The 16174-nt window shown below is 47.6% G+C and overlaps 29 non-coding genes across 29 annotated transcripts; all 29 read right to left on the bottom strand.

The window, feature by feature from the left end:
* Positions 1-84: 84 nt before the first annotated feature.
* TRNAP-AGG (transfer RNA proline (anticodon AGG)) lies at positions 85-156 on the bottom strand. The gene has a single exon. It is a non-coding gene; the product is annotated as a tRNA-Pro (tRNA).
* A 405-nt stretch (positions 157-561) lies between these two features.
* Positions 562-634, bottom strand: TRNAV-UAC (transfer RNA valine (anticodon UAC)). The gene has a single exon. It is a non-coding gene; the product is annotated as a tRNA-Val (tRNA).
* Positions 635-1019: 385 nt separating this feature from the next.
* Positions 1020-1091, bottom strand: TRNAP-CGG (transfer RNA proline (anticodon CGG)). The gene has a single exon. It is a non-coding gene; the product is annotated as a tRNA-Pro (tRNA).
* Positions 1092-2023: 932 nt separating this feature from the next.
* TRNAL-CAA (transfer RNA leucine (anticodon CAA)) lies at positions 2024-2135 on the bottom strand. Its single transcript has 2 exons — positions 2098-2135; positions 2024-2069 (listed from the first exon to the last, which is right to left on the bottom strand). It is a non-coding gene; the product is annotated as a tRNA-Leu (tRNA).
* A 293-nt stretch (positions 2136-2428) lies between these two features.
* Positions 2429-2501, bottom strand: TRNAV-AAC (transfer RNA valine (anticodon AAC)). Its single transcript has one exon. It is a non-coding gene; the product is annotated as a tRNA-Val (tRNA).
* Positions 2502-2886: 385 nt separating this feature from the next.
* Positions 2887-2958, bottom strand: TRNAP-AGG (transfer RNA proline (anticodon AGG)). Its single transcript has one exon. It is a non-coding gene; the product is annotated as a tRNA-Pro (tRNA).
* Positions 2959-3363: 405 nt separating this feature from the next.
* On the bottom strand, positions 3364-3436 carry TRNAV-UAC (transfer RNA valine (anticodon UAC)). Its single transcript has one exon. It is a non-coding gene; the product is annotated as a tRNA-Val (tRNA).
* Positions 3437-3821: 385 nt separating this feature from the next.
* On the bottom strand, positions 3822-3893 carry TRNAP-CGG (transfer RNA proline (anticodon CGG)). The gene has a single exon. It is a non-coding gene; the product is annotated as a tRNA-Pro (tRNA).
* A 922-nt stretch (positions 3894-4815) lies between these two features.
* TRNAL-CAA (transfer RNA leucine (anticodon CAA)) lies at positions 4816-4927 on the bottom strand. The gene is made up of 2 exons: positions 4890-4927; positions 4816-4861 (listed from the first exon to the last, which is right to left on the bottom strand). It is a non-coding gene; the product is annotated as a tRNA-Leu (tRNA).
* A 293-nt stretch (positions 4928-5220) lies between these two features.
* Positions 5221-5293, bottom strand: TRNAV-AAC (transfer RNA valine (anticodon AAC)). The gene has a single exon. It is a non-coding gene; the product is annotated as a tRNA-Val (tRNA).
* A 385-nt stretch (positions 5294-5678) lies between these two features.
* On the bottom strand, positions 5679-5750 carry TRNAP-AGG (transfer RNA proline (anticodon AGG)). The gene has a single exon. It is a non-coding gene; the product is annotated as a tRNA-Pro (tRNA).
* A 405-nt stretch (positions 5751-6155) lies between these two features.
* TRNAV-UAC (transfer RNA valine (anticodon UAC)) lies at positions 6156-6228 on the bottom strand. The gene has a single exon. It is a non-coding gene; the product is annotated as a tRNA-Val (tRNA).
* Positions 6229-6613: 385 nt separating this feature from the next.
* TRNAP-CGG (transfer RNA proline (anticodon CGG)) lies at positions 6614-6685 on the bottom strand. Its single transcript has one exon. It is a non-coding gene; the product is annotated as a tRNA-Pro (tRNA).
* Positions 6686-7617: 932 nt separating this feature from the next.
* Positions 7618-7729, bottom strand: TRNAL-CAA (transfer RNA leucine (anticodon CAA)). The gene is made up of 2 exons: positions 7692-7729; positions 7618-7663 (listed from the first exon to the last, which is right to left on the bottom strand). It is a non-coding gene; the product is annotated as a tRNA-Leu (tRNA).
* Positions 7730-8022: 293 nt separating this feature from the next.
* On the bottom strand, positions 8023-8095 carry TRNAV-AAC (transfer RNA valine (anticodon AAC)). The gene has a single exon. It is a non-coding gene; the product is annotated as a tRNA-Val (tRNA).
* A 381-nt stretch (positions 8096-8476) lies between these two features.
* TRNAP-AGG (transfer RNA proline (anticodon AGG)) lies at positions 8477-8548 on the bottom strand. Its single transcript has one exon. It is a non-coding gene; the product is annotated as a tRNA-Pro (tRNA).
* Positions 8549-8953: 405 nt separating this feature from the next.
* TRNAV-UAC (transfer RNA valine (anticodon UAC)) lies at positions 8954-9026 on the bottom strand. Its single transcript has one exon. It is a non-coding gene; the product is annotated as a tRNA-Val (tRNA).
* A 385-nt stretch (positions 9027-9411) lies between these two features.
* Positions 9412-9483, bottom strand: TRNAP-CGG (transfer RNA proline (anticodon CGG)). The gene has a single exon. It is a non-coding gene; the product is annotated as a tRNA-Pro (tRNA).
* A 932-nt stretch (positions 9484-10415) lies between these two features.
* TRNAL-CAA (transfer RNA leucine (anticodon CAA)) lies at positions 10416-10527 on the bottom strand. Its single transcript has 2 exons — positions 10490-10527; positions 10416-10461 (listed from the first exon to the last, which is right to left on the bottom strand). It is a non-coding gene; the product is annotated as a tRNA-Leu (tRNA).
* Positions 10528-10820: 293 nt separating this feature from the next.
* TRNAV-AAC (transfer RNA valine (anticodon AAC)) lies at positions 10821-10893 on the bottom strand. The gene has a single exon. It is a non-coding gene; the product is annotated as a tRNA-Val (tRNA).
* A 385-nt stretch (positions 10894-11278) lies between these two features.
* Positions 11279-11350, bottom strand: TRNAP-AGG (transfer RNA proline (anticodon AGG)). The gene has a single exon. It is a non-coding gene; the product is annotated as a tRNA-Pro (tRNA).
* Positions 11351-11755: 405 nt separating this feature from the next.
* On the bottom strand, positions 11756-11828 carry TRNAV-UAC (transfer RNA valine (anticodon UAC)). Its single transcript has one exon. It is a non-coding gene; the product is annotated as a tRNA-Val (tRNA).
* Positions 11829-12213: 385 nt separating this feature from the next.
* Positions 12214-12285, bottom strand: TRNAP-CGG (transfer RNA proline (anticodon CGG)). The gene has a single exon. It is a non-coding gene; the product is annotated as a tRNA-Pro (tRNA).
* Positions 12286-13217: 932 nt separating this feature from the next.
* TRNAL-CAA (transfer RNA leucine (anticodon CAA)) lies at positions 13218-13329 on the bottom strand. Its single transcript has 2 exons — positions 13292-13329; positions 13218-13263 (listed from the first exon to the last, which is right to left on the bottom strand). It is a non-coding gene; the product is annotated as a tRNA-Leu (tRNA).
* Positions 13330-13622: 293 nt separating this feature from the next.
* Positions 13623-13695, bottom strand: TRNAV-AAC (transfer RNA valine (anticodon AAC)). The gene has a single exon. It is a non-coding gene; the product is annotated as a tRNA-Val (tRNA).
* Positions 13696-14080: 385 nt separating this feature from the next.
* On the bottom strand, positions 14081-14152 carry TRNAP-AGG (transfer RNA proline (anticodon AGG)). Its single transcript has one exon. It is a non-coding gene; the product is annotated as a tRNA-Pro (tRNA).
* A 405-nt stretch (positions 14153-14557) lies between these two features.
* Positions 14558-14630, bottom strand: TRNAV-UAC (transfer RNA valine (anticodon UAC)). The gene has a single exon. It is a non-coding gene; the product is annotated as a tRNA-Val (tRNA).
* A 385-nt stretch (positions 14631-15015) lies between these two features.
* On the bottom strand, positions 15016-15087 carry TRNAP-CGG (transfer RNA proline (anticodon CGG)). Its single transcript has one exon. It is a non-coding gene; the product is annotated as a tRNA-Pro (tRNA).
* A 932-nt stretch (positions 15088-16019) lies between these two features.
* On the bottom strand, positions 16020-16131 carry TRNAL-CAA (transfer RNA leucine (anticodon CAA)). The gene is made up of 2 exons: positions 16094-16131; positions 16020-16065 (listed from the first exon to the last, which is right to left on the bottom strand). It is a non-coding gene; the product is annotated as a tRNA-Leu (tRNA).
* Between the last annotated feature and the right edge of the window lie 43 nt (positions 16132-16174).

The following is a 16174-nucleotide window of genomic DNA, read 5'->3' as shown; positions in this document are numbered from 1 at the left end:
GTTGTGCAACAATGCACCCAGTATAACGAGAAATAGTCAGGCATAGTGCTTTTTTAGTAGGGTTTGTATGTTTACCTCTAAAAAGGGCTCGTCCGGGATTTGAACCCGGGACCTCTCGCACCCTAAGCGAGAATCATACCCCTAGACCAACGAGCCACGCAAGAGTCACCTCTGACACGGCTCCAGGGGTTAGTGGCAGCTAGCCAGTACATGCTGCTCTGTTCTGCAATATGATTGCTGTCTTTTCCATGACCGTCATCAAACAAGAAATTAAAAAGCCTCTGTCCTTCAGACAGTTTGTTTGCTTTAAGTGTCTGCTCGTGGTGAGGACAAGAGAAGCATTTCTTCTCTCATGCCTTGCTTTCATGAAGTAGGCCCACCCTACAGAGCAAAGTGCGAGCAAGCGAATGGCGCAAGCTATCGTCACTTCTCTTTTCGAGCTGTCACTGAGATCTCTGGAGCACACTACGTCAGGCTGGTGAGGAATAGACAGCCTCTATTATCTCAGCTTTTCTATAAAGTGAGCCAGTAAATGCAAACACTGTGAAAAACAGCAAGCTGCATTTCTGCCCGGTCTCGAACCAGGGACCTTTCGCGTGTAAGGCGAACGTGATAACCACTACACTACAGAAACAGACACTACCTCAGGAATCTTGTTGGCGTGTATTGGGTTGGAACGCACAGACTAAGGGCCAACGTCCTTGAAGCTCAAAGTTGGGCTCTCCTTACCCGGTCTCTCTTTCTTTGGAAGACAGGAATGAGGACCACTTTTTTCCCCAAGAGGCGATTTTGAAACCATATCCTGAAATGACACTAGAAAAACTCTTTGCATGTAATGTTCCTACACTGCTGGTCCAGCCCAGAAAAGCAGTTGCAAGGAAGTCCTGCACTCCTTTATCATGTCAAAAGTGGAAAATAGCGTGCAGGGTAAGGAACCTTCTCGACATACACAGCGTCTTATAGCATTGAAAAGAAGAAAGGCTCCTATATGACAAGCAGCCTGAAAACTTCCACAGGATGGGCTCGTCCGGGATTTGAACCCGGGACCTCTCGCACCCGAAGCGAGAATCATACCCCTAGACCAACGAGCCTGAGTGGCCAGGAGACATTTTGAACAATTACTGAAGCGTCTTTCAGAAAACAGCAGGGCTATTTGGCTCGTCTCCCTATAAGTGAGCCACACAAAGTCATGTTTTCTCTCAAGTTGTTGTTTTTTCACTCCAGCAAGGAAGGGGGCAGCCAATCTCCTATCGGCCAGTGAGCAGTAAAAAGGCACAGATGAGAACAGCAAGCACTTTCTGGCACTTGTACTCCTCTGCAAGTCCTGGACCCTTGCTCCATAGACTTCCACACCAGAAGCAATGAAGGGCCCACCATTTCTTGCGCCTGAGAAAGAGGTGTTTGATATTTGGATTCAAACGCGCCCGCTCAGCGCTCGATCAGGCTCGATCAGGCGAGATTTATATGAGTGGCTCACAGGCCTGAAACATTCACCTGGGAGACCCAGAGTGGCTGACTTCCCAGTATGGCCATTGTTGGGCGAGTCTCCTCCTTTCCTCCTGCCTCAATCTAGAATTGGCTGCAAATCACAAGAGGGAGTGCAATGTCCGTGTGTAGTGCCTACTACCAGCTACCTCTCTGTCTTCCTTATGTAAATTAGAATTTTCAAGGGGGGACCATTGGCAATCTGCTCCTCCCACATAACCAGGAAGCCCTGTTGAACATGTCTGCCTGTGTTGTTGCAGGGACAGTGCCTTCTCTGCCCAAAAGGTGGCAGGAGAGCCTCACAACAAATGATGGGATCAACTGCTTATTTCGAAACCCAGCAAGGCAGTTACTGTGATGGATTGCAAATGTAATGGAAGGTGTGCCTGCGGTGTCACTTTCAGAAATACATGGAATTGTGATTGAGGGCCCAGCCTGGTGGATTTCTCTTTATTTACTACAGGTTCCCGCAAATATTGTGGTGTGTGTGGGGAATGCACTGCAAAAATTAGGAAGACTTAAGGGTGTAAAAGGGACCTGTCAGAAGTGGGATTTGAACCCACGCCTCCATGAGGAGACCAGAAGGCTCAGCATCACTGAAGATCAAGCTCTCTTGAGTCTGGCGCCTTAGACCACTCGGCCATCCTGACGGCTCAGGGTGTGCTTAGTTCTGACTTTTCTGTCTGCACCTGCCAACGTTTCCACTTACAACGTTCACAGAAATGTCACAGGTGTAAAGGCCCCAACAATACAACATAGCTCACACAAAATAAAAATAGGCCCAAGAACAACCCCCAGATGATCGATGGAGATAACTTTGTTTCGTCTGCAAAGGTAAAAAAAAATTCTCGCGGCTCACCGTGTTCAAAGACCACCTCTTCTTAAACTTGCATTGAGATAATAAGGTTTTAGAGTGTGCACAAAAAAAGCATCCAATGCACAGTGTTTCTGCCCCGTCTCGAACCGGGGACCTTTCGCGTGTTAGGTGAACGTGATGACCACTACACTACAGAAACTACCTTGGTGCTTTCTACTGTTAGAGGAAAGTTTCTCTCAAGTCTTCACCCTACTTCTATTCTGCTGTATCAGCAGCGGCTCAGAATATGCAGAACAAGTGTGAAAACCTCAGAGATATCATCCAACATGCTTGCAATTAGACGTATTCAAAACTCACTTGTGCAGGCATCGACAGGCAAATATTTGATGCCTAAATGCCAGCGAGTACAGCTTGGGAAAGCATCACCTGGGACACACTGAGACTAAGCAGGTAGGCAGATAAAGCATGGTGATCCATTTTTCTTCTGAGGTTAGAAATATGTTGTGCAACAATGCACCCAGTATAACGAGAAATAGTCAGGCATAGTGCTTTTTTAGTAGGGTTTGTATGTTTACCTCTAAAAAGGGCTCGTCCGGGATTTGAACCCGGGACCTCTCGCACCCTAAGCGAGAATCATACCCCTAGACCAACGAGCCACGCAAGAGTCACCTCTGACACGGCTCCAGGGGTTAGTGGCAGCTAGCCAGTACATGCTGCTCTGTTCTGCAATATGATTGCTGTCTTTTCCATGACCGTCATCAAACAAGAAATTAAAAAGCCTCTGTCCTTCAGACAGTTTGTTTGCTTTAAGTGTCTGCTCGTGGTGAGGACAAGAGAAGCATTTCTTCTCTCATGCCTTGCTTTCATGAAGTAGGCCCACCCTACAGAGCAAAGTGCGAGCAAGCGAATGGCGCAAGCTATCGTCACTTCTCTTTTCGAGCTGTCACTGAGATCTCTGGAGCACACTACGTCAGGCTGGTGAGGAATAGACAGCCTCTATTATCTCAGCTTTTCTATAAAGTGAGCCAGTAAATGCAAACACTGTGAAAAACAGCAAGCTGCATTTCTGCCCGGTCTCGAACCAGGGACCTTTCGCGTGTAAGGCGAACGTGATAACCACTACACTACAGAAACAGACACTACCTCAGGAATCTTGTTGGCGTGTATTGGGTTGGAACGCACAGACTAAGGGCCAACGTCCTTGAAGCTCAAAGTTGGGCTCTCCTTACCCGGTCTCTCTTTCTTTGGAAGACAGGAATGAGGACCACTTTTTTCCCCAAGAGGCGATTTTGAAACCATATCCTGAAATGACACTAGAAAAACTCTTTGCATGTAATGTTCCTACACTGCTGGTCCAGCCCAGAAAAGCAGTTGCAAGGAAGTCCTGCACTCCTTTATCATGTCAAAAGTGGAAAATAGCGTGCAGGGTAAGGAACCTTCTCGACATACACAGCGTCTTATAGCATTGAAAAGAAGAAAGGCTCCTATATGACAAGCAGCCTGAAAACTTCCACAGGATGGGCTCGTCCGGGATTTGAACCCGGGACCTCTCGCACCCGAAGCGAGAATCATACCCCTAGACCAACGAGCCTGAGTGGCCAGGAGACATTTTGAACAATTACTGAAGCGTCTTTCAGAAAACAGCAGGGCTATTTGGCTCGTCTCCCTATAAGTGAGCCACACAAAGTCATGTTTTCTCTCAAGTTGTTGTTTTTTCACTCCAGCAAGGAAGGGGGCAGCCAATCTCCTATCGGCCAGTGAGCAGTAAAAAGGCACAGATGAGAACAGCAAGCACTTTCTGGCACTTGTACTCCTCTGCAAGTCCTGGACCCTTGCTCCATAGACTTCCACACCAGAAGCAATGAAGGGCCCACCATTTCTTGCGCCTGAGAAAGAGGTGTTTGATATTTGGATTCAAACGCGCTCGCTCAGCGCTCGATCAGGCGAGATTTATATGAGTGGCTCACAGGCCTGAAACATTCACCTGGGAGACCCAGAGTGGCTGACTTCCCAGTATGGCCATTGTTGGGCGAGTCTCCTCCTTTCCTCCTGCCTCAATCTAGAATTGGCTGCAAATCACAAGAGGGAGTGCAATGTCCGTGTGTAGTGCCTACTACCAGCTACCTCTCTGTCTTCCTTATGTAAATTAGAATTTTCAAGGGGGGACCATTGGCAATCTGCTCCTCCCACATAACCAGGAAGCCCTGTTGAACATGTCTGCCTGTGTTGTTGCAGGGACAGTGCCTTCTCTGCCCAAAAGGTGGCAGGAGAGCCTCACAACAAATGATGGGATCAACTGCTTATTTCGAAACCCAGCAAGGCAGTTACTGTGATGGATTGCAAATGTAATGGAAGGTGTGCCTGCGGTGTCACTTTCAGAAATACATGGAATTGTGATTGAGGGCCCAGCCTGGTGGATTTCTCTTTATTTACTACAGGTTCCCGCAAATATTGTGGTGTGTGTGGGGAATGCACTGCAAAAATTAGGAAGACTTAAGGGTGTAAAAGGGACCTGTCAGAAGTGGGATTTGAACCCACGCCTCCATGAGGAGACCAGAAGGCTCAGCATCACTGAAGATCAAGCTCTCTTGAGTCTGGCGCCTTAGACCACTCGGCCATCCTGACGGCTCAGGGTGTGCTTAGTTCTGACTTTTCTGTCTGCACCTGCCAACGTTTCCACTTACAACGTTCACAGAAATGTCACAGGTGTAAAGGCCCCAACAATACAACATAGCTCACACAAAATAAAAATAGGCCCAAGAACAACCCCCAGATGATCGATGGAGATAACTTTGTTTCGTCTGCAAAGGTAAAAAAAAATTCTCGCGGCTCACCGTGTTCAAAGACCACCTCTTCTTAAACTTGCATTGAGATAATAAGGTTTTAGAGTGTGCACAAAAAAAGCATCCAATGCACAGTGTTTCTGCCCCGTCTCGAACCGGGGACCTTTCGCGTGTTAGGTGAACGTGATGACCACTACACTACAGAAACTACCTTGGTGCTTTCTACTGTTAGAGGAAAGTTTCTCTCAAGTCTTCACCCTACTTCTATTCTGCTGTATCAGCAGCGGCTCAGAATATGCAGAACAAGTGTGAAAACCTCAGAGATATCATCCAACATGCTTGCAATTAGACGTATTCAAAACTCACTTGTGCAGGCATCGACAGGCAAATATTTGATGCCTAAATGCCAGCGAGTACAGCTTGGGAAAGCATCACCTGGGACACACTGAGACTAAGCAGGTAGGCAGATAAAGCATGGTGATCCATTTTTCTTCTGAGGTTAGAAATATGTTGTGCAACAATGCACCCAGTATAACGAGAAATAGTCAGGCATAGTGCTTTTTTAGTAGGGTTTGTATGTTTACCTCTAAAAAGGGCTCGTCCGGGATTTGAACCCGGGACCTCTCGCACCCTAAGCGAGAATCATACCCCTAGACCAACGAGCCACGCAAGAGTCACCTCTGACACGGCTCCAGGGGTTAGTGGCAGCTAGCCAGTACATGCTGCTCTGTTCTGCAATATGATTGCTGTCTTTTCCATGACCGTCATCAAACAAGAAATTAAAAAGCCTCTGTCCTTCAGACAGTTTGTTTGCTTTAAGTGTCTGCTCGTGGTGAGGACAAGAGAAGCATTTCTTCTCTCATGCCTTGCTTTCATGAAGTAGGCCCACCCTACAGAGCAAAGTGCGAGCAAGCGAATGGCGCAAGCTATCGTCACTTCTCTTTTCGAGCTGTCACTGAGATCTCTGGAGCACACTACGTCAGGCTGGTGAGGAATAGACAGCCTCTATTATCTCAGCTTTTCTATAAAGTGAGCCAGTAAATGCAAACACTGTGAAAAACAGCAAGCTGCATTTCTGCCCGGTCTCGAACCAGGGACCTTTCGCGTGTAAGGCGAACGTGATAACCACTACACTACAGAAACAGACACTACCTCAGGAATCTTGTTGGCGTGTATTGGGTTGGAACGCACAGACTAAGGGCCAACGTCCTTGAAGCTCAAAGTTGGGCTCTCCTTACCCGGTCTCTCTTTCTTTGGAAGACAGGAATGAGGACCACTTTTTTCCCCAAGAGGCGATTTTGAAACCATATCCTGAAATGACACTAGAAAAACTCTTTGCATGTAATGTTCCTACACTGCTGGTCCAGCCCAGAAAAGCAGTTGCAAGGAAGTCCTGCACTCCTTTATCATGTCAAAAGTGGAAAATAGCGTGCAGGGTAAGGAACCTTCTCGACATACACAGCGTCTTATAGCATTGAAAAGAAGAAAGGCTCCTATATGACAAGCAGCCTGAAAACTTCCACAGGATGGGCTCGTCCGGGATTTGAACCCGGGACCTCTCGCACCCGAAGCGAGAATCATACCCCTAGACCAACGAGCCTGAGTGGCCAGGAGACATTTTGAACAATTACTGAAGCGTCTTTCAGAAAACAGCAGGGCTATTTGGCTCGTCTCCCTATAAGTGAGCCACACAAAGTCATGTTTTCTCTCAAGTTGTTGTTTTTTCACTCCAGCAAGGAAGGGGGCAGCCAATCTCCTATCGGCCAGTGAGCAGTAAAAAGGCACAGATGAGAACAGCAAGCACTTTCTGGCACTTGTACTCCTCTGCAAGTCCTGGACCCTTGCTCCATAGACTTCCACACCAGAAGCAATGAAGGGCCCACCATTTCTTGCGCCTGAGAAAGAGGTGTTTGATATTTGGATTCAAACGCGCCCGCTCAGCGCTCGATCAGGCTCGATCAGGCGAGATTTATATGAGTGGCTCACAGGCCTGAAACATTCACCTGGGAGACCCAGAGTGGCTGACTTCCCAGTATGGCCATTGTTGGGCGAGTCTCCTCCTTTCCTCCTGCCTCAATCTAGAATTGGCTGCAAATCACAAGAGGGAGTGCAATGTCCGTGTGTAGTGCCTACTACCAGCTACCTCTCTGTCTTCCTTATGTAAATTAGAATTTTCAAGGGGGGACCATTGGCAATCTGCTCCTCCCACATAACCAGGAAGCCCTGTTGAACATGTCTGCCTGTGTTGTTGCAGGGACAGTGCCTTCTCTGCCAAAAAGGTGGCAGGAGAGCCTCACAACAAATGATGGGATCAACTGCTTATTTCGAAACCCAGCAAGGCAGTTACTGTGATGGATTGCAAATGTAATGGAAGGTGTGCCTGAGGTGTCACTTTCAGAAATACATGGAATTGTGATTGAGGGCCCAGCCTGGTGGATTTCTCTTTATTTACTACAGGTTCCCGCAAATATTGTGGTGTGTGTGGGGAATGCACTGCAAAAATTAGGAAGACTTAAGGGTGTAAAAGGGACCTGTCAGAAGTGGGATTTGAACCCACGCCTCCATGAGGAGACCAGAAGGCTCAGCATCACTGAAGATCAAGCTCTCTTGAGTCTGGCGCCTTAGACCACTCGGCCATCCTGACGGCTCAGGGTGTGCTTAGTTCTGACTTTTCTGTCTGCACCTGCCAACGTTTCCACTTACAACGTTCACAGAAATGTCACAGGTGTAAAGGCCCCAACAATACAACATAGCTCACACAAAATAAAAATAGGCCCAAGAACAACCCCCAGATGATCGATGGAGATAACTTTGTTTCGTCTGCAAAGGTAAAAAAAAATTCTCGCGGCTCACTGTGTTCAAAGACCACCTCTTCTTAAACTTGCATTGAGATAATAAGGTTTTAGAGTGTGCACAAAAAAAGCATCCAATGCACAGTGTTTCTGCCCCGTCTCGAACCGGGGACCTTTCGCGTGTTAGGCGAACGTGATGACCACTACACTACAGAAACTACCTTGGTGCTTTCTACTGTTAGAGGAAAGTTTCTCTCAAGTCTTCACCCTACTTCTATTCTGCTGTATCAGCAGCGGCTCAGAATGTGCAGAACAAGTGTGAAAACCTCAGAGATATCATCCAACATGCTTGCAATTAGACGTATTCAAAACTCACTTGTGCAGGCATCGACAGGCAAATATCTGATGCCTAAATGCCAGCGAGTACAGCTTGGGAAAGCATGACCTGGGACACACTGAGACTAAGCAGGTAGGCAGATAAAGCATGGTGATCCATTTTTCTTCTGAGGTTAGAAATATGTTGTGCAACAATGCACCCAGTATAACGAGAAATAGTCATAGTGCTTTTTTAGTAGGGTTTGTATGTTTACCTCTAAAAAGGGCTCGTCCGGGATTTGAACCCGGGACCTCTCGCACCCTAAGCGAGAATCATACCCCTAGACCAACGAGCCACGCAAGAGTCACCTCTGACACGGCTCCAGGGGTTAGTGGCAGCTAGCCAGTACATGCTGCTCTGTTCTGCAATATGATTGCTGTCTTTTCCATGACCGTCATCAAACAAGAAATTAAAAAGCCTATGTCCTTCAGACAGTTTGTTTGCTTTAAGTGTCTGCTCGTGGTGAGGACAAGAGAAGCATTTCTTCTCTCATGCCTTGCTTTCATGAAGTAGGCCCACCCTACAGAGCAAAGTGCGAGCAAGCGAATGGCGCAAGCTATCGTCACTTCTCTTTTCGAGCTGTCACTGAGATCTCTGGAGCACACTACGTCAGGCTGGTGAGGAATAGACAGCCTCTATTATCTCAGCTTTTCTATAAAGTGAGCCAGTAAATGCAAACACTGTGAAAAACAGCAAGCTGCATTTCTGCCCGGTCTCGAACCAGGGACCTTTCGCGTGTAAGGCGAACGTGATAACCACTACACTACAGAAACAGACACTACCACAGGAATCTTGTTGGCGTGTATTGGGTTGGAACGCACAGACTAAGGGCCAACGTCCTTGAAGCTCAAAGTTGGGCTCTCCTTACCCGGTCTCTCTTTCTTTGGAAGACAGGAATGAGGACCACTTTTTTCCCCAAGAGGCGATTTTGAAACCATATCCTGAAATGACACTAGAAAAACTCTTTGCATGTAATGTTCCTACACTGCTGGTCCAGCCCAGAAAAGCAGTTGCAAGGAAGTCCTGCACTCCTTTATCATGTCAAAAGTGGAAAATAGCGTGCAGGGTAAGGAACCTTCTCGACATACACAGCGTCTTATAGCATTGAAAAGAAGAAAGGCTCCTATATGACAAGCAGCCTGAAAACTTCCACAGGATGGGCTCGTCCGGGATTTGAACCCGGGACCTCTCGCACCCGAAGCGAGAATCATACCCCTAGACCAACGAGCCTGAGTGGCCAGGAGACATTTTGAACAATTACTGAAGCGTCTTTCAGAAAACAGCAGGGCTATTTGGCTCGTCTCCCTATAAGTGAGCCACACAAAGTCATGTTTTCTCTCAAGTTGTTGTTTTTTCACTCCAGCAAGGAAGGGGGCAGCCAATCTCCTATCGGCCAGTGAGCAGTAAAAAGGCACAGATGAGAACAGCAAGCACTTTCTGGCACTTGTACTCCTCTGCAAGTCCTGGACCCTTGCTCCATAGACTTCCACACCAGAAGCAATGAAGGGCCCACCATTTCTTGCGCCTGAGAAAGAGGTGTTTGATATTTGGATTCAAACGCGCCCGCTCAGCGCTCGATCAGGCTCGATCAGGCGAGATTTATATGAGTGGCTCACAGGCCTGAAACATTCACCTGGGAGACCCAGAGTGGCTGACTTCCCAGTATGGCCATTGTTGGGCGAGTCTCCTCCTTTCCTCCTGCCTCAATCTAGAATTGGCTGCAAATCACAAGAGGGAGTGCAATGTCCGTGTGTAGTGCCTACTACCAGCTACCTCTCTGTCTTCCTTATGTAAATTAGAATTTTCAAGGGGGGACCATTGGCAATCTGCTCCTCCCACATAACCAGGAAGCCCTGTTGAACATGTCTGCCTGTGTTGTTGCAGGGACAGTGCCTTCTCTGCCAAAAAGGTGGCAGGAGAGCCTCACAACAAATGATGGGATCAACTGCTTATTTCGAAACCCAGCAAGGCAGTTACTGTGATGGATTGCAAATGTAATGGAAGGTGTGCCTGCGGTGTCACTTTCAGAAATACATGGAATTGTGATTGAGGGCCCAGCCTGGTGGATTTCTCTTTATTTACTACAGGTTCCCGCAATTATTGTGGTGTGTGTGGGGAATGCACTGCAAAAATTAGGAAGACTTAAGGGTGTAAAAGGGACCTGTCAGAAGTGGGATTTGAACCCACGCCTCCATGAGGAGACCAGAAGGCTCAGCATCACTGAAGATCAAGCTCTCTTGAGTCTGGCGCCTTAGACCACTCGGCCATCCTGACGGCTCAGGGTGTGCTTAGTTCTGACTTTTCTGTCTGCACCTGCCAACGTTTCCACTTACAACGTTCACAGAAATGTCACAGGTGTAAAGGCCCCAACAATACAACATAGCTCACACAAAATAAAAATAGGCCCAAGAACAACCCCCAGATGATCGATGGAGATAACTTTGTTTCGTCTGCAAAGGTAAAAAAAAATTCTCGCGGCTCACCGTGTTCAAAGACCACCTCTTCTTAAACTTGCATTGAGATAATAAGGTTTTAGAGTGTGCACAAAAAAAGCATCCAATGCACAGTGTTTCTGCCCCGTCTCGAACCGGGGACCTTTCGCGTGTTAGGCGAACGTGATGACCACTACACTACAGAAACTACCTTGGTGCTTTCTACTGTTAGAGGAAAGTTTCTCTCAAGTCTTCACCCTACTTCTATTCTGCTGTATCAGCAGCGGCTCAGAATGTGCAGAACAAGTGTGAAAACCTCAGAGATATCATCCAACATGCTTGCAATTAGACGTATTCAAAACTCACTTGTGCAGGCATCGACAGGCAAATATCTGATGCCTAAATGCCAGCGAGTACAGCTTGGGAAAGCATCACCTGGGACACACTGAGACTAAGCAGGTAGGCAGATAAAGCATGGTGATCCATTTTTCTTCTGAGGTTAGAAATATGTTGTGCAACAATGCACCCAGTATAACGAGAAATAGTCAGGCATAGTGCTTTTTTAGTAGGGTTTGTATGTTTACCTCTAAAAAGGGCTCGTCCGGGATTTGAACCCGGGACCTCTCGCACCCTAAGCGAGAATCATACCCCTAGACCAACGAGCCACGCAAGAGTCACCTCTGACACGGCTCCAGGGGTTAGTGGCAGCTAGCCAGTACATGCTGCTCTGTTCTGCAATATGATTGCTGTCTTTTCCATGACCGTCATCAAACAAGAAATTAAAAAGCCTCTGTCCTTCAGACAGTTTGTTTGCTTTAAGTGTCTGCTCGTGGTGAGGACAAGAGAAGCATTTCTTCTCTCATGCCTTGCTTTCATGAAGTAGGCCCACCCTACAGAGCAAAGTGCGAGCAAGCGAATGGCGCAAGCTATCGTCACTTCTCTTTTCGAGCTGTCACTGAGATCTCTGGAGCACACTACGTCAGGCTGGTGAGGAATAGACAGCCTCTATTATCTCAGCTTTTCTATAAAGTGAGCCAGTAAATGCAAACACTGTGAAAAACAGCAAGCTGCATTTCTGCCCGGTCTCGAACCAGGGACCTTTCGCGTGTAAGGCGAACGTGATAACCACTACACTACAGAAACAGACACTACCTCAGGAATCTTGTTGGCGTGTATTGGGTTGGAACGCACAGACTAAGGGCCAACGTCCTTGAAGCTCAAAGTTGGGCTCTCCTTACCCGGTCTCTCTTTCTTTGGAAGACAGGAATGAGGACCACTTTTTTCCCCAAGAGGCGATTTTGAAACCATATCCTGAAATGACACTAGAAAAACTCTTTGCATGTAATGTTCCTACACTGCTGGTCCAGCCCAGAAAAGCAGTTGCAAGGAAGTCCTGCACTCCTTTATCATGTCAAAAGTGGAAAATAGCGTGCAGGGTAAGGAACCTTCTCGACATACACAGCGTCTTATAGCATTGAAAAGAAGAAAGGCTCCTATATGACAAGCAGCCTGAAAACTTCCACAGGATGGGCTCGTCCGGGATTTGAACCCGGGACCTCTCGCACCCGAAGCGAGAATCATACCCCTAGACCAACGAGCCTGAGTGGCCAGGAGACATTTTGAACAATTACTGAAGCGTCTTTCAGAAAACAGCAGGGCTATTTGGCTCGTCTCCCTATAAGTGAGCCACACAAAGTCATGTTTTCTCTCAAGTTGTTGTTTTTTCACTCCAGCAAGGAAGGGGGCAGCCAATCTCCTATCGGCCAGTGAGCAGTAAAAAGGCACAGATGAGAACAGCAAGCACTTTCTGGCACTTGTACTCCTCTGCAAGTCCTGGACCCTTGCTCCATAGACTTCCACACCAGAAGCAATGAAGGGCCCACCATTTCTTGCGCCTGAGAAAGAGGTGTTTGATATTTGGATTCAAACGCGCCCGCTCAGCGCTCGATCAGGCTCGATCAGGCGAGATTTATATGAGTGGCTCACAGGCCTGAAACATTCACCTGGGAGACCCAGAGTGGCTGACTTCCCAGTATGGCCATTGTTGGGCGAGTCTCCTCCTTTCCTCCTGCCTCAATCTAGAATTGGCTGCAAATCACAAGAGGGAGTGCAATGTCCGTGTGTAGTGCCTACTACCAGCTACCTCTCTGTCTTCCTTATGTAAATTAGAATTTTCAAGGGGGGACCATTGGCAATCTGCTCCTCCCACATAACCAGGAAGCCCTGTTGAACATGTCTGCCTGTGTTGTTGCAGGGACAGTGCCTTCTCTGCCAAAAAGGTGGCAGGAGAGCCTCACAACAAATGATGGGATCAACTGCTTATTTCGAAACCCAGCAAGGCAGTTACTGTGATGGATTGCAAATGTAATGGAAGGTGTGCCTGCGGTGTCACTTTCAGAAATACATGGAATTGTGATTGAGGGCCCAGCCTGGTGGATTTCTCTTTATTTACTACAGGTTCCCGCAAATATTGTGGTGTGTGTGGGGAATGCACTGCAAAAATTAGGAAGACTTAAGGGTGTAAAAGGGACCTGTCAGAAGTGGGATTTGAACCCACGCCTCCATGAGGAGACCAGAAGGCTCAGCATCACTGAAGATCAAGCTCTCTTGAGTCTGGCGCCTTAGACCACTCGGCCATCCTGACGGCTCAGGGTGTGCTTAGTTCTGACTTTTCTGTCTGCACCTGCCAACGTTTCCACTTACAACGTTCACAGAAATGTCACAGGTGTAAAGGCCCCAACAATACAACATAGCTCACACAAAATAAAAATAGGCCCAAGAACAACCCCCAGATGATCGATGGAGATAACTTTGTTTCGTCTGCAAAGGTAAAAAAAAATTCTCGCGGCTCACCGTGTTCAAAGACCACCTCTTCTTAAACTTGCATTGAGATAATAAGGTTTTAGAGTGTGCACAAAAAAAGCATCCAATGCACAGTGTTTCTGCCCCGTCTCGAACCGGGGACCTTTCGCGTGTTAGGCGAACGTGATGACCACTACACTACAGAAACTACCTTGGTGCTTTCTACTGTTAGAGGAAAGTTTCTCTCAAGTCTTCACCCTACTTCTATTCTGCTGTATCAGCAGCGGCTCAGAATGTGCAGAACAAGTGTGAAAACCTCAGAGATATCATCCAACATGCTTGCAATTAGACGTATTCAAAACTCACTTGTGCAGGCATCGACAGGCAAATATCTGATGCCTAAATGCCAGCGAGTACAGCTTGGGAAAGCATCACCTGGGACACACTGAGACTAAGCAGGTAGGCAGATAAAGCATGGTGATCCATTTTTCTTCTGAGGTTAGAAATATGTTGTGCAACAATGCACCCAGTATAACGAGAAATAGTCAGGCATAGTGCTTTTTTAGTAGGGTTTGTATGTTTACCTCTAAAAAGGGCTCGTCCGGGATTTGAACCCGGGACCTCTCGCACCCTAAGCGAGAATCATACCCCTAGACCAACGAGCCACGCAAGAGTCACCTCTGACACGGCTCCAGGGGTTAGTGGCAGCTAGCCAGTACATGCTGCTCTGTTCTGCAATATGATTGCTGTCTTTTCCATGACCGTCATCAAACAAGAAATTAAAAAGCCTCTGTCCTTCAGACAGTTTGTTTGCTTTAAGTGTCTGCTCGTGGTGAGGACAAGAGAAGCATTTCTTCTCTCATGCCTTGCTTTCATGAAGTAGGCCCACCCTACAGAGCAAAGTGCGAGCAAGCGAATGGCGCAAGCTATCGTCACTTCTCTTTTCGAGCTGTCACTGAGATCTCTGGAGCACACTACGTCAGGCTGGTGAGGAATAGACAGCCTCTATTATCTCAGCTTTTCTATAAAGTGAGCCAGTAAATGCAAACACTGTGAAAAACAGCAAGCTGCATTTCTGCCCGGTCTCGAACCAGGGACCTTTCGCGTGTAAGGCGAACGTGATAACCACTACACTACAGAAACAGACACTACCTCAGGAATCTTGTTGGCGTGTATTGGGTTGGAACGCACAGACTAAGGGCCAACGTCCTTGAAGCTCAAAGTTGGGCTCTCCTTACCCGGTCTCTCTTTCTTTGGAAGACAGGAATGAGGACCACTTTTTTCCCCAAGAGGCGATTTTGAAACCATATCCTGAAATGACACTAGAAAAACTCTTTGCATGTAATGTTCCTACACTGCTGGTCCAGCCCAGAAAAGCAGTTGCAAGGAAGTCCTGCACTCCTTTATCATGTCAAAAGTGGAAAATAGCGTGCAGGGTAAGGAACCTTCTCGACATACACAGCGTCTTATAGCATTGAAAAGAAGAAAGGCTCCTATATGACAAGCAGCCTGAAAACTTCCACAGGATGGGCTCGTCCGGGATTTGAACCCGGGACCTCTCGCACCCGAAGCGAGAATCATACCCCTAGACCAACGAGCCTGAGTGGCCAGGAGACATTTTGAACAATTACTGAAGCGTCTTTCAGAAAACAGCAGGGCTATTTGGCTCGTCTCCCTATAAGTGAGCCACACAAAGTCATGTTTTCTCTCAAGTTGTTGTTTTTTCACTCCAGCAAGGAAGGGGGCAGCCAATCTCCTATCGGCCAGTGAGCAGTAAAAAGGCACAGATGAGAACAGCAAGCACTTTCTGGCACTTGTACTCCTCTGCAAGTCCTGGACCCTTGCTCCATAGACTTCCACACCAGAAGCAATGAAGGGCCCACCATTTCTTGCGCCTGAGAAAGAGGTGTTTGATATTTGGATTCAAACGCGCCCGCTCAGCGCTCGATCAGGCTCGATCAGGCGAGATTTATATGAGTGGCTCACAGGCCTGAAACATTCACCTGGGAGACCCAGAGTGGCTGACTTCCCAGTATGGCCATTGTTGGGCGAGTCTCCTCCTTTCCTCCTGCCTCAATCTAGAATTGGCTGCAAATCACAAGAGGGAGTGCAATGTCCGTGTGTAGTGCCTACTACCAGCTACCTCTCTGTCTTCCTTATGTAAATTAGAATTTTCAAGGGGGGACCATTGGCAATCTGCTCCTCCCACATAACCAGGAAGCCCTGTTGAACATGTCTGCCTGTGTTGTTGCAGGGACAGTGCCTTCTCTGCCCAAAAGGTGGCAGGAGAGCCTCACAACAAATGATGGGATCAACTGCTTATTTCGAAACCCAGCAAGGCAGTTACTGTGATGGATTGCAAATGTAATGGAAGGTGTGCCTGCGGTGTCACTTTCAGAAATACATGGAATTGTGATTGAGGGCCCAGCCTGGTGGATTTCTCTTTATTTACTACAGGTTCCCGCAAATATTGTGGTGTGTGTGGGGAATGCACTGCAAAAATTAGGAAGACTTAAGGGTGTAAAAGGGACCTGTCAGAAGTGGGATTTGAACCCACGCCTCCATGAGGAGACCAGAAGGCTCAGCATCACTGAAGATCAAGCTCTCTTGAGTCTGGCGCCTTAGACCACTCGGCCATCCTGACGGCTCAGGGTGTGCTTAGTTCTGACTTTTCTGTCTGCACCTGC

This window comes from Lissotriton vulgaris, chromosome 10, assembly GCF_964263255.1.
Source record: "Lissotriton vulgaris chromosome 10, aLisVul1.2, whole genome shotgun sequence".
Classification (NCBI taxonomy): Eukaryota; Metazoa; Chordata; class Amphibia; order Caudata; family Salamandridae; genus Lissotriton; species Lissotriton vulgaris.
Note: the sequence above shows the minus strand (reverse complement) of the source record. Positions and strands in the feature narration are given on the sequence as shown.